The 11644-nt window shown below is 46.8% G+C and overlaps 1 protein-coding gene across 1 annotated transcript in view; it reads right to left on the bottom strand.

The window, feature by feature from the left end:
- LOC136613009 (zinc finger protein 850-like) overlaps nucleotides 1–11644 on the bottom strand; it is a 151434-nt gene that overhangs the window by 99273 nt on the left and 40517 nt on the right. The gene's annotated exons all lie outside the window — the stretch shown is intronic.

Here is an 11644-nt window from a genome sequence, read left to right on the forward strand (position 1 = left end):
CTTTTCCCTAGCAGTACCCTATTTAGTGTATATTGGTGACATCCGTTTCTCCTGCCCATGTACATAACCTTACATTTTTCAACATTGAACTTCATTTGCTATTTTTCTGCCTAAGCCCCAAGCTTATCTAGGTCCTTTTGTAGCCGTACATTGTCCTCCGTTGCATTAATTACCTTGTATAATTTTGTGTCATCTGCAAATATTGATATTTTACTGTGCAGTCCCTCTATCAGGTCAATGATAAATATATACTGAACAGGATGGGGTTTAATACTGAGCCCTGTGGCACCCCACTAGCGACGGTGGCCCAATCAGAGGGCGAACCATTTATTACCACCTTCTGCTTTCTATCTCTGAGCTAGTTACTTACACACTTTTTAGCCCAGTCCGAGCTGTCTCATTTTATATATCAGCCTATTATGTGGCACGGTGTCAAATGCTTCAGAAAAATCCAGATATTCGAGATCAATAGACTCTCCCAGGTCCAGCCTAGAGCTTAGTTCATCATAGAAGCTGATCAGATTGGTCTGACATGATCGACCCCTCATGAACCCAAGATGATGAGGGGTCATACTGTTGTTCTCCTTCAGGTATTCTAGGATGGTGTCTGAGAAACCCCTTGAATATTTTTCCAGTTACTGAAGTGAGACTTACCGGCCTGTAGTTACCAGGCTCTCATTTGGACCCCTTTTTGTATATTGGAACCTTATTGGCAATGCGCCAATCCAGTGGTACAACCCCGGTCTTGATAGTGTCCATAAATATAAGAAATAGCGGTCTAGCTATCACATCACTTAGTTCCCTTAGAACCCTTGGGTGTATTCCATCTGGGCCCGGTGATTTATCAATTTTAATCCTCTTTGAAGGGGTTTTGTCATTAAAAAAAAAATATCTAAACTTACCTATCCCTTCCCTGTCTGTCTCCTTATTACATCTTCTCCTGGTTGAGCTTCTCCAGTGCCCCAGGTCAGCTCACTGCAGGCTGGGCCCAGCTTGTTATGAGGGCTGCTTATCACAAATTCTTTCCGGCTGGGTCAGTGAAGGTCACATCCCTGTGCTGTAGCTTCACTGCCTAGGAAGGAATTGTAATCTACTTCAGAGATAGCTTGCATGAGCAATCTCTGAAGAAGATAGGCAGTCCTCCTGCTGGCCTGTGAGCTGTGACGTAATGTTCATTGGAAGACTGCCAACCAAATGTACTTAACCTCACAGGACGGAGAAGAATCAGGCAGCTGGAGGTGAAGTGACCCCCCGGACTGCAGGAGACAGGAGAAGATAAGGGAGGTAAAGATCTGGTAAGTAGACTGATGGGGGAGGAATAGATAAGTATAGCATTTTTCTTTTTTAGTGACAGAACCCCTTTAACCGACTCTGCACTTCCTCCTGTGTTAGGTATGCAATATTTAGCGGGAGGGAGGGGCGGCGAGCATTTTATTCCCCTGCATCCCGTATGACATTTTGTTTTCGCTCGTGAATGCATTTAAAAAGAAACTATTTAATAGATTTGCCTTCTCCCCATTGACTTCTATAGTTTCTCCTGCATTATTTGTTAAAGGGTCAGTGCTCTCAGTGCAAATCCTTTTACTGTTTATGTAATTGAAGAATAGTTTAGGGTTGTTTTTACTCTCTTTGGCAATCAGTCTTTCTGCCTCCTCCTTAGCAATTTTGATCTTTCCTTTACATATTGTTTTTTCCCTGCATGATTTTAGTGCTTCCTCGCTGCCTTGTTTTAGTAGTTTAAACGCTTTCTTTTTTTCGTTTATCTCCCCCCTTACAGTCTCGTCGAGCCACATTGTTTTGTGTCTACTTGTGGTTTGTTTTTGTTTTTTTTTAAAGGGTATGAACTGCTCAAATGAAGTAATTAGGATGTTTTTAAACTTTTCCCATTTCCCTGTATGTACTGATATTTTTAAGGATGTTGTCCCAATTAATGTTACCGATAGTAGTCCGAGCTGATCCAATTTTGCTTTCCTAAAGTTTAGTTTTTTTGTCGCTCCCTGATAAGGTTTCTTTTTTAATGACAGCTGAAAATTAATTGTATTGTGGTCACCATTTCCCAAGTGTCCCTCAACCTACACCCCCGTTATTCTGTCCAGTTTGTTAGTTAAAACTAAGTCCAGAGTGGCCCTCCCTCTAGTTGGCTCCCACACATGTTGGGTAAGGTAATTCTCCTCAAGAACTTATTGCCCTTGTAAAAAATCAGCAGGTTTTGTTTTCCCATGTTATATCCGTATAATTAAAGTCCCCCATAATAATTACTTCTTTGCGGTTTGACACCTCTTCTATCTGCCTTAATAATAAGCTTTAAGTTCCTTCTGTTGCTTTTGGTGGCCTATAGAAAACCCCTATCAGGATTTAGTTATTTTTTTCTCCCCGTATTTCTACCCACAGAGATTCCACATGTTCATCTCCTACACCTATATCTTCCCGTAGCTTCAGCATTAAGTAGGATTTAACGTACATATATACCCCTCTGTGCCCCACGGTGCAGATCTAAAAGATAGGACCCATAATAGAGTAACTCTGCACTCTTATCTTGTACAAAGAATTGTCTTTATTAGAGAAAATCCACGGACATTGGATTTTGGTCGGTTACCCAGACCTTTCTCATATAGATCAGAATAGAAAGTAGAAAAGCTGAGTTGGCTGCACCGTGTAGATTCAGGTCTAATGACGGTGCGCCATCACTATTATTGGCTCCTGAGTAGACTTGGTGCACACTATGTCATTAGCTCTTCCTATGAATTTTGCACATTAAGGCCCTATTCATATGAGCATTTTTACAAAGCTAATTTGCAAATGCTAATAAAATCATAACTATGTGAACTATTGGATTCTAATGCATTCATTCCGATGTCCGATTATTACGATGCAGTGTTTTCCTTTGAAAACAACGGGAAACACCTGCTAATCCTCCATTCACTACTTCCAGGTGGTTTTCATAAAAAAAATGCCTAGCATCCGTGGGGACATTGCATGTTGGTAAGCAGGATATCTGCTCGAGTTGTACACCCTGATATCGCACTCCACCTGCAGGAAGGTGTCTGCACACCACAAGCCCTTAATATACCTGCAGGAAGGTGTCTGCACACCACAAGCCCTTAATATACCTGCAGGAAGGTGTCTGCACACCACAAGCCCTTAATATACCTGCAGGAAGGTGTCTGCACACCACAAGCCCTTAATATACCTGCAGGAAGGTGTCTGCGCACCACAAGCCCTTACTATACCTGCAGGGAGGGGTCTTGGATCCAGGAGCCCTTATTATACCTGCAGGAAGGTGTCTGCACACCACAAGCCCTTAATATACCTGCAGGAAGGTGTCTGCGCACCACAAGCCCTTACTTTACCTGCAGGGAGGGGTCTTGGATCCAGGAGCCCTTATTATACCTGCAGGAAGGTGTCTGTGCACCACAAGCGCTTATTATACCTGCAGGAAGGTGTCTGTGCACTACAAGCCCTTATTATACCAGCAGAAAGGGGTCTGCACACCACAAGCCCTTATTATACCAGCCGGAAGGTGTCTGCACACCACAAGCCCTTATTATATCTGCAGGAAGGTGTCTACGCACTACGAGCCCTTATTACACCTGCAGGAAGGTGTCTGCGCACCGCAAGCCCTTATTATACCTGCAGGAAGGTGTCTGCGCACCACAAGCCCTTATTATACCTGCAGGAAGGTGTCTGTGCACCGCACACCCTTATTATACCTGCAGGAAGGTGTCTGTGCACCAAAAGCCCTTATTATACCTGCAGGAAGGTGTCTGTGCACCAAAAGCCCTTACTATACCTGCAGGGAGGTGTCTGCGCACCAAAAGCCCTTACTACACCTGCAGGAAGGTGGCTGTGCACCACGAGCCCTTATTATACCTGCAGGAAGGTGTCTGTGCACCACAATACCTTATTATATCTGCAGGAAGGTGTCTACGGAGCACAAGCCCTTATTATACCTGCAGGAAGGTGTCTGTGCACCAAAAGCCCTTACTATACCTGCAGGGAGGTGTCTGCGCACCAAAAGCCCTTACTACACCTGCAGGAAGGTGTCTGTGCACCACGAGCCCTTATTATACCTGCAGGAAGGTGTCTGTGCACCACAATACCTTATTATATCTGCAGGAAGGTGTCTGCGCACCACCAGCCCTTATTATACCTGTCAGTACCAGCAACTCTCGGGGCCGCCGTGCCCACACCACCGTTCCTGCCTCCCGGGTTACAGGAGTGCGGCGTAGGGGAGCCCCGATTCTAGTGATCTCCCCGGGCCGCTGTAAAACTGGTCGCCACCGGGTTGCTAGGGAGGCAGCAGGTGCTTCTCTATTTCCTTGACTACTTAGCATGCTTCCTTGGTAACTGTCTGTTCAGCAAGGCGGGGGGCGTGTCCCCAGCACCTCCTTGATTGCCCTGCTGCTGTCAGGCTCCCTGCCCCAATCAGCTGCTGGGGCGGGAGCTCTGACAGCAGTTAAAAGTGTGTGTTTTCTTCCAGCCCTTGACAGTGTTAGTTTGGTTCTCCAGCTGCACCCGCGTTTATTTTGACTGCTCTTGTGACCCCGGCTTTTCTGACTTCTGCTTTTGGACTTTGACTATGTTTTTGCCTTCCCCTCTGTACTGCGTACCCTCCTGTTGCCGACCAGGATTGTCTGACCATTCTACCGTTTGTTTGTCTTCAGTGTCTGTTTGTCTTCCCGTGTCCCGCTTCCCTAGTAAGGGTAGGGACCGCCGCCCAGTTGTCGCCCTGGGGGTTAGCCCAGGGGGGCAAGTAGGCAGGGACAGAGGTTGCGGGATTTCTCAGGGACCCCCATATCCCGGACACTGTCCTGACAATACCTGCAGGAAGGTGTCTGCGCACCGCGAGCCCTCCTTAGACCCGCAGGAAGGTGTCTGCGCACCGCGAGCCCTCCTTAGACCCGCAGGAAGGTGTCTGCGCACCGCGAGCCCTCCTTAGACCCGCAGGAAGGTGTCTGCGCACCGCGAGCCCTCCTTAGACCCGCAGGAAGGTGTCTGCGCACCGCGAGCCCTCCTTAGACCCGCAGGAAGGTGTCTGCGCACCGCGAGCCCTCCTTAGACCCGCAGGAAGGTGTCTGCGCACCGCGAGCCCTCCTTAGACCCGCAGGAAGGTGTCTGCGCACCGCGAGCCCTCCTTAGACCCGCAGGAAGGTGTCTGCGCACCGCGAGCCCTCCTTAGACCCGCAGGAAGGTGTCTGCGCACCGCGAGCCCTCCTTAGACCCGCAGGAAGGTGTCTGCGCCCACAAGCCTTATTATACTTGCAGGAAGGTGTCTGCGCGCCACATGCCCTTATTATACCTGCAGGAAGGGGTCTGCGCGCCACATGCCCTTATTATACCTGCAGGAAGGGGTCTGCGCGCCACAAGCCCTTATTATACCTGCAGGAAGGGGTCTGCGCGCCACAAGCCCTTATTATACCTGCAGGAAGGGGTCTGCGCGCCACGAGCCCTTATTATACCTGCAGGAAGGGGTCTGCGCGCCACGAGCCCTTATTATACCTGCAGGAAGGTGTCTGCGCGCCACGAGCCCTTATTATACCTGCAGGAAGGTGTCTGCGCGCCACGAGCCCTTATTATACCTGCAGGAAGGTGTCTGCGCACCACGAGCCCTTATTATACCTGCAGGAAGGCGTCTGCGCACCACAAGCCCTTATACCTGCAGGAAGGTGTCTGCGCACCACAAGCCCTTATTATACCTGCAGGAAGGCGTCTGCGCACCACAAGCCCTTATTATACCTGCAGGAAGGTGTCTGTACACCACAAGCCCTTATTATACCTGCAGGAAGGTGTCTGCGCACCACAAGCCCTTATTATACCTGCAGGAAGGTGTCTGCGCCCCACAAGCCCTCATTATACCTGCAGGAAGGCGTCTGCGCACCACAAGCCCTTATTATACCTGCAGGAAGGTGTCTGTACACCACAAAACCTTCTCCTCACTACTTACTGCAATCACAGAAACTGCACAAAAACAGCTTAACATAAACTTACCTGAATCCTCCAACGTCACAGGGAGATTATATACTTTTTTCCCATTGATTTGCTTTAAATTACAATAAAATAGTGTAGCAACCGTCGGGTGTGAATGTGGCTGATACCAGTGTGTGCTATATGTGTGTATATATATCCTCTGGCTGATAACAGAGAAAACAGCAGGGACCAGGGCCTGCTACACTGCAATAGGACCTGTGATGATGTCATAGTCATGTGACCAGTATGTAAGGGGTGGAGCTCAGCGGTGAGGGGGAGGCATATTAACATCTTCATCAGCACTTCTGCCCTGTTCAGCAATTCCAGTAACCTGATTGTTGATTAGGTCCGTGAGAAGTGGTGACTAAAGGACCTGTGATGATGTCACTGTCATGTGATCAGTATATAAGGGGCGGAGCTAAGCAGTGGGAAGTGGCAGATGAAGGCTCTGTGATGCCGGTGATGTGACAGGAGGGATGGAGCTCCTGTGATCTGTGAGCAGGATGAAGGAAACAGACACCAATTCCCAGCAATGTGCGGAACAGGCAGGATGTTATATGGCGGAGTATCTTACAGAGGAGCGGCCCCTCACACAGCGACCGGTCATAGGAGGAGGCAGCTTAGTATTATACTTGTACATAGATGGGGCCTCTGCAGGGTGTCGGTCACACAGTTACATGTAGGGCACCATGTAGGCTTACAGAGGAGCGGCCCCTCACACAGCGACCGGTCATAGGAGGAGGCGGCTTAGTGTTATACTTGTACATAGATGAGGCCTCTGCGGGGTGTCGGTCACACAGTTACATGTAGGCCACCATGCAGGCTTACAGAGGAGCGGCCCCTCACACAGCGACCGGTCATAGGAGGAGGCGGCTTAGTATTATACTTGTACATAGATGAGGCCTCTGCAGGGTGTCGGTCACACAGTTACATGTAGGGCACCATGCAGGCTTACAGAGGAGCGGCCCCTCACACAGCGACCGGTCATAGGAGGAGGCGGCTTAGTATTATACTTGTACATAGATGAGGCCTCTACAGGGTGTCGGTCACACAGTTACATGTAGGGCACCATGCAGGCTTACAGAGGAGCGGCCCCTCACACAGCGACCGGTCACAGGAGAAGGCGGCTTAGTATTATACTTGTACATAGATGAGGCCTCTACAGGGTGTCGGTCACACAGTTACATGTAGGGCACCATGCAGGCTTACAGAGGAGCGGCCCCTCACACAGCGACCGGTCATAGGAGGAGGCGGCTTAGTATTATACTTGTACATAGATGAGGCCTCTGCAGGGTGTCGGTCACACAGTTACATGTAGGGCACCATGCACGCAAGATTTCCTAAAACAATAGCAAACAGTTTCCAATCCTCCGACGAGGCTGAAAGCTGCACCATGTGATTACAACCGCACCAACGTAATAGGAGCAGTTTTTTGACAGTAAATCGACTCGCATTTCGCCAGGACATCGCACGAGTTTCATGGACAGATATCGCGTTCGGCCATGTTTAGGTAGCCTAAGTGGATCGAAGAGGTTCCACTTCTCGGGATACCTATTGATCAGCTGTTTGAAGTGGCATTGGTGCTTGAGTTGGTGCCAAGGCCACGTCAGTCCTGGTATAGGAGCTCAATCCTATTTCCTTGAATTCCACATTAAGGAATGACCAGCGAGGGGCACTCTCTTACTCTTCACCACACTTTTATTCAATTATTTTGCGCTTTTGATTCAACATGAAGATTCTGCGATCTAGACCGCCAGCAGAGCACATGACTGCTGCATTGTACTCCAACTTCACAGCTTCCTAAAAGCCCAGTACAGGACGGCAATAGTAGCACCACCATCAAGTTAACAGTAAAGAGACCAGTGGAAGTGTGAGGCCATGCACACAAGATATCCGGGTTCAGGATGTCCTCCACAGACCACCAGTAGAGAAGACAGTCTGATTATCCAACAAGAATGAGCAGCTCCAACTGATTCGTTGTCCAGCATCTAGAGACAGGGGGCACCATCATTACGGGTCTCCCAGTGCCCATTACATGTATGGCCTTTGACATCCACCCACCATTGCCTCTGTTTGCAGTGGTATCATGAATGATGAAACTGGACTGCTATGGAGTGGAATCAGGTTGTCTTCAGCAATGAATTCAGGTCTCGTTTGGACACAGATGACGGCCGTGTTCATGTCTGGAGCCCTGGGGGTGAGCACCTCAATCCTGGCTTTGCTGTGGAAGGGCACACTGCCCCCTGTTGGTGTGATGGTCTTGGGGGCCCATCACATCCTACAGTCAGTCAACCCTAGTAGTGATCAATAATCCCTGTAGTCAGAGGTAGCATCCACGGCAAGGTTTAAGCAATAAAAGGAAACTTTATTCCATCATAGCCCCATACAGCAAAACAGCAGGTGCAACAGAACAGCGATGTTTCGATCCAAGAAGGATCTTTATCAAGCCTGTCTAGAATATCCATAATCACATCTTAAATAGAGTTATCAATTAAAATCAATTACCAACAGCCTCTGTCCAGGGAGCCTTGTCATCAGTCGGGGCTGCGGGAATCACCCGGCAGTGCAGCTGATCATAACAATCTTTCCACAAATATATCAGCCCACAGCTGCACTCACTTATCTGGCTCCCGTCACACAGCGGTCACATTGATGTCACCCCTCTCCAGGCCGTATCTAAGCCCGCTCCAAATTGCTCAATACCCCCAGTAGTGGTACGAGGGACAATGACAGCTCAGCGATATGTTCAGGACATCCTGCAGACACGTGTGTTCCTCTCATGGCAGCTCCCAAGAAGCTTCCAGCAGGATAATGCTCGGCCGCACGCAGGAATGCCCTCACAACATTGTCACACGTATGTGGCTTGGCACCAGATTTATCACCAATTGAACTATATGTATGTGTTGATGTATAGGACCATCTAGGATACAAACTTCAATAGCCTCCAAGTTTACATCATCTAGAGGCTCAGTTACAGCAACTGTGGACTGATGTGCCGTAGGATACAATGCGGAACCTGTTTGTTTCCATGCCTGTATTATATCCTGTATCCAAGCTAGAGGCGGTAGAATAAAGTACTAGAGCCTCCATGCCCTCCCTTATATCATCTTACATCCAAGCTAGAGCTGGTACAGCAGGTTACTAGAGCCTCCATGCTTGGCTGCATCACATATTGTATCCAAGCTAGAGGCAGTACAACTGGGTACAAGAGCCTCCTGACGAGTCAGTTTTCAGCTTTTTTTTATTGTAACTGATATACCCGGCTTCGCCCGAGTTAATTTGGTACTGGTGTTTATCTGGTGTTCACACAGAAAATCTTATGAAGTCGTGGTTACTTTTGAGATACCGAGGAAAAAAATATGTTCACCATTTTGCCTGGTTCTTTGCGTTACCCAGGAAACACCATGTGAAAGTAACCATGCACTGTTTCCTTTACCTGAAGTTAAAGGCCTAAAGGTAGCGTGTGTGCCAAAAAGAACTTTCCTAGGCTTTATATAGTTTTGAAAAAAAAAACCCTCTCATAAATTGTATTTCTTGCAGATTTTCAGTGTATAGGCAGATGGAAGAGATATGTTTTCATTACATACAGGCCAGTTAGATTCTTTCAGGGTATAGGCAGATACAGAGGCGTAACTTGAAGCTCCTGGGCCCCTATGCAAAACCTGTAACGGTGCCCCCAACTATAATCCTTTACTCATAGTTCTGGGCTCCCTATATGGAGAAGAGAGGCCTTATGGGCCCCCTAAGGCTGCTGGGCCCGGGTGCAACCGCATCCCCTGCATCCTCTATAGTTACGCCCCTGGGCAGATAGAAGAGAGAGTTTTCTCAAACTTTATGTAAAAAATTTCCCTCCACAGAATGTCCACCTCACACACGCTGCTCATAACACACAGATCAGATAGATTCCTCTCAGTGTATAGGCAGATAGGAGAGAGATTTATCTCAGACTGTATGTGAAAATGTCATCCCACAGAATGTGCCACCTCTCACACTCTCCTCATTTTTACTCTGAAAGGTAACACCCCTTTTTATTCAAATTTCCTACCCAGACTGAAGGTTGCAGCCCCTTGTTATACTTAAAGGCATACTCCATCCCAGCAGTCCATGTCCACTTCCTGTTGTACTTTACAGCCTTTCAATACATACAACAGTCAGTTTTATTCCTGTCAGTATATACTCATATTTCTAAATGTGTTTTGTTTTGCTGAGAAGATAACTGTCTCATATATTGCCGGGTACAGATATGTTGTTAGTTACATAACATAGGAATGGTCATGCCAAATTTCAGGTTTGTGCAGTACAGATGTGTTATTAGTTACATTACATAGGGGGTCACTTTTATGCATAGGATTGAATAATCAAGTTGCAAACCTTTAAATTTCCAATATTTAGTACGCAAAGAATGGTCATGGCAAATTTCATATATTGTGGTAAACATTTGTGTAATTATTTGTTGCATCGTGAAGTGAGAGAATTAGATTCCGTACATAAAATTTGGACGCTAGTTCTTTTATGCTAGAATGGAATAATCGAGTTGGGACCTCTTTAGTTTTCCTATTTTGGACATAATCAATGCTCGTGCCAAATTTCATTTTTCTACGACTTTGGGAAGTGAGAGAATTATTGGCGAGTCAGTCAGTCAGTGAGGGCTTCCGTCATATATATATATATATATATATATATATATATATATATATATATATATATATAATCTGAATTACTTATAACAATGTTACAATCCCACAGAGAAAGTTTCATCCCGACAACTCCTTCTAGTGCTTGATTATTATTTTTGACAGTGAGTGTATATGCTCCGTACATTGAAGTTTCTTCTGACAAATTTTCAGGAAGGCGTTTGGTTTTTTTTTTGAGAAGAAAATTCTTAATGGTGACCAACTCCGTTCTGACAACCATTTTAATGGTATCAAATATACCCAAATATGCTTCATATCATGATTTGGGTTGTCAATGAGTGTACTGACATGCTGCTTGAATTCTCCCCGCTGTCCTTTCTGCTTGGCTCTGTCAGTGCTGTGTAAGTAAGCGCTTTGATTGGATTGAGCGCCAGCCAATCACAGCTGGCGTTTGATCCAATCACATTGCTTATTTACACAGCACTGACGGCAGGGGATTTGAAAGCCAAGCAGGGAGATGACAGCGGGGAGAATTCTAAAGCAGCTTGATTGGCTGTAAATGATCCAGCACCAGCTGTGATTGGCTGACGCTTGATCTAATCACAGCTCTTACACAGCTCTGACGGCTAGGGATGACAGAGCAAAGCAAAGAGGACGGCGGGGATGACAAAAGAGAGAATTCAAGCAGCCTGCCGCACCGTCGCCTTAGACACAGACGCCGGCTGGGAGGGGAGTATGGAGGTTTTTTTTTTAAGCCTTGCCTGACTCGAGTATAAGCCAAGGGGGGCTTTTTCAGCACACAAAAATGTGCTGAAAAACTAGGCTTATACTCGAGTATATACAGTAATTCATTATTCTTATTCATGTTGTTTATTTGCTCTTTGCTTTCATTTCAAAAGTACATCTGAGACATTGAACTGTGCAAGTATCAATAAAAACTAGAAAAATTGAAAATGTTCTAAAACTTTTGACCAGTAGTGTATTTCATGTATCACCAGAAGAACCTGATTCTTACTTGAAATCACGGTGGTGGAAATGTAATG

Source organism: Eleutherodactylus coqui, chromosome 1 (assembly GCF_035609145.1).
Source record: "Eleutherodactylus coqui strain aEleCoq1 chromosome 1, aEleCoq1.hap1, whole genome shotgun sequence".
Lineage (NCBI taxonomy): Eukaryota > Metazoa > Chordata > Amphibia > Anura > Eleutherodactylidae > Eleutherodactylus > Eleutherodactylus coqui.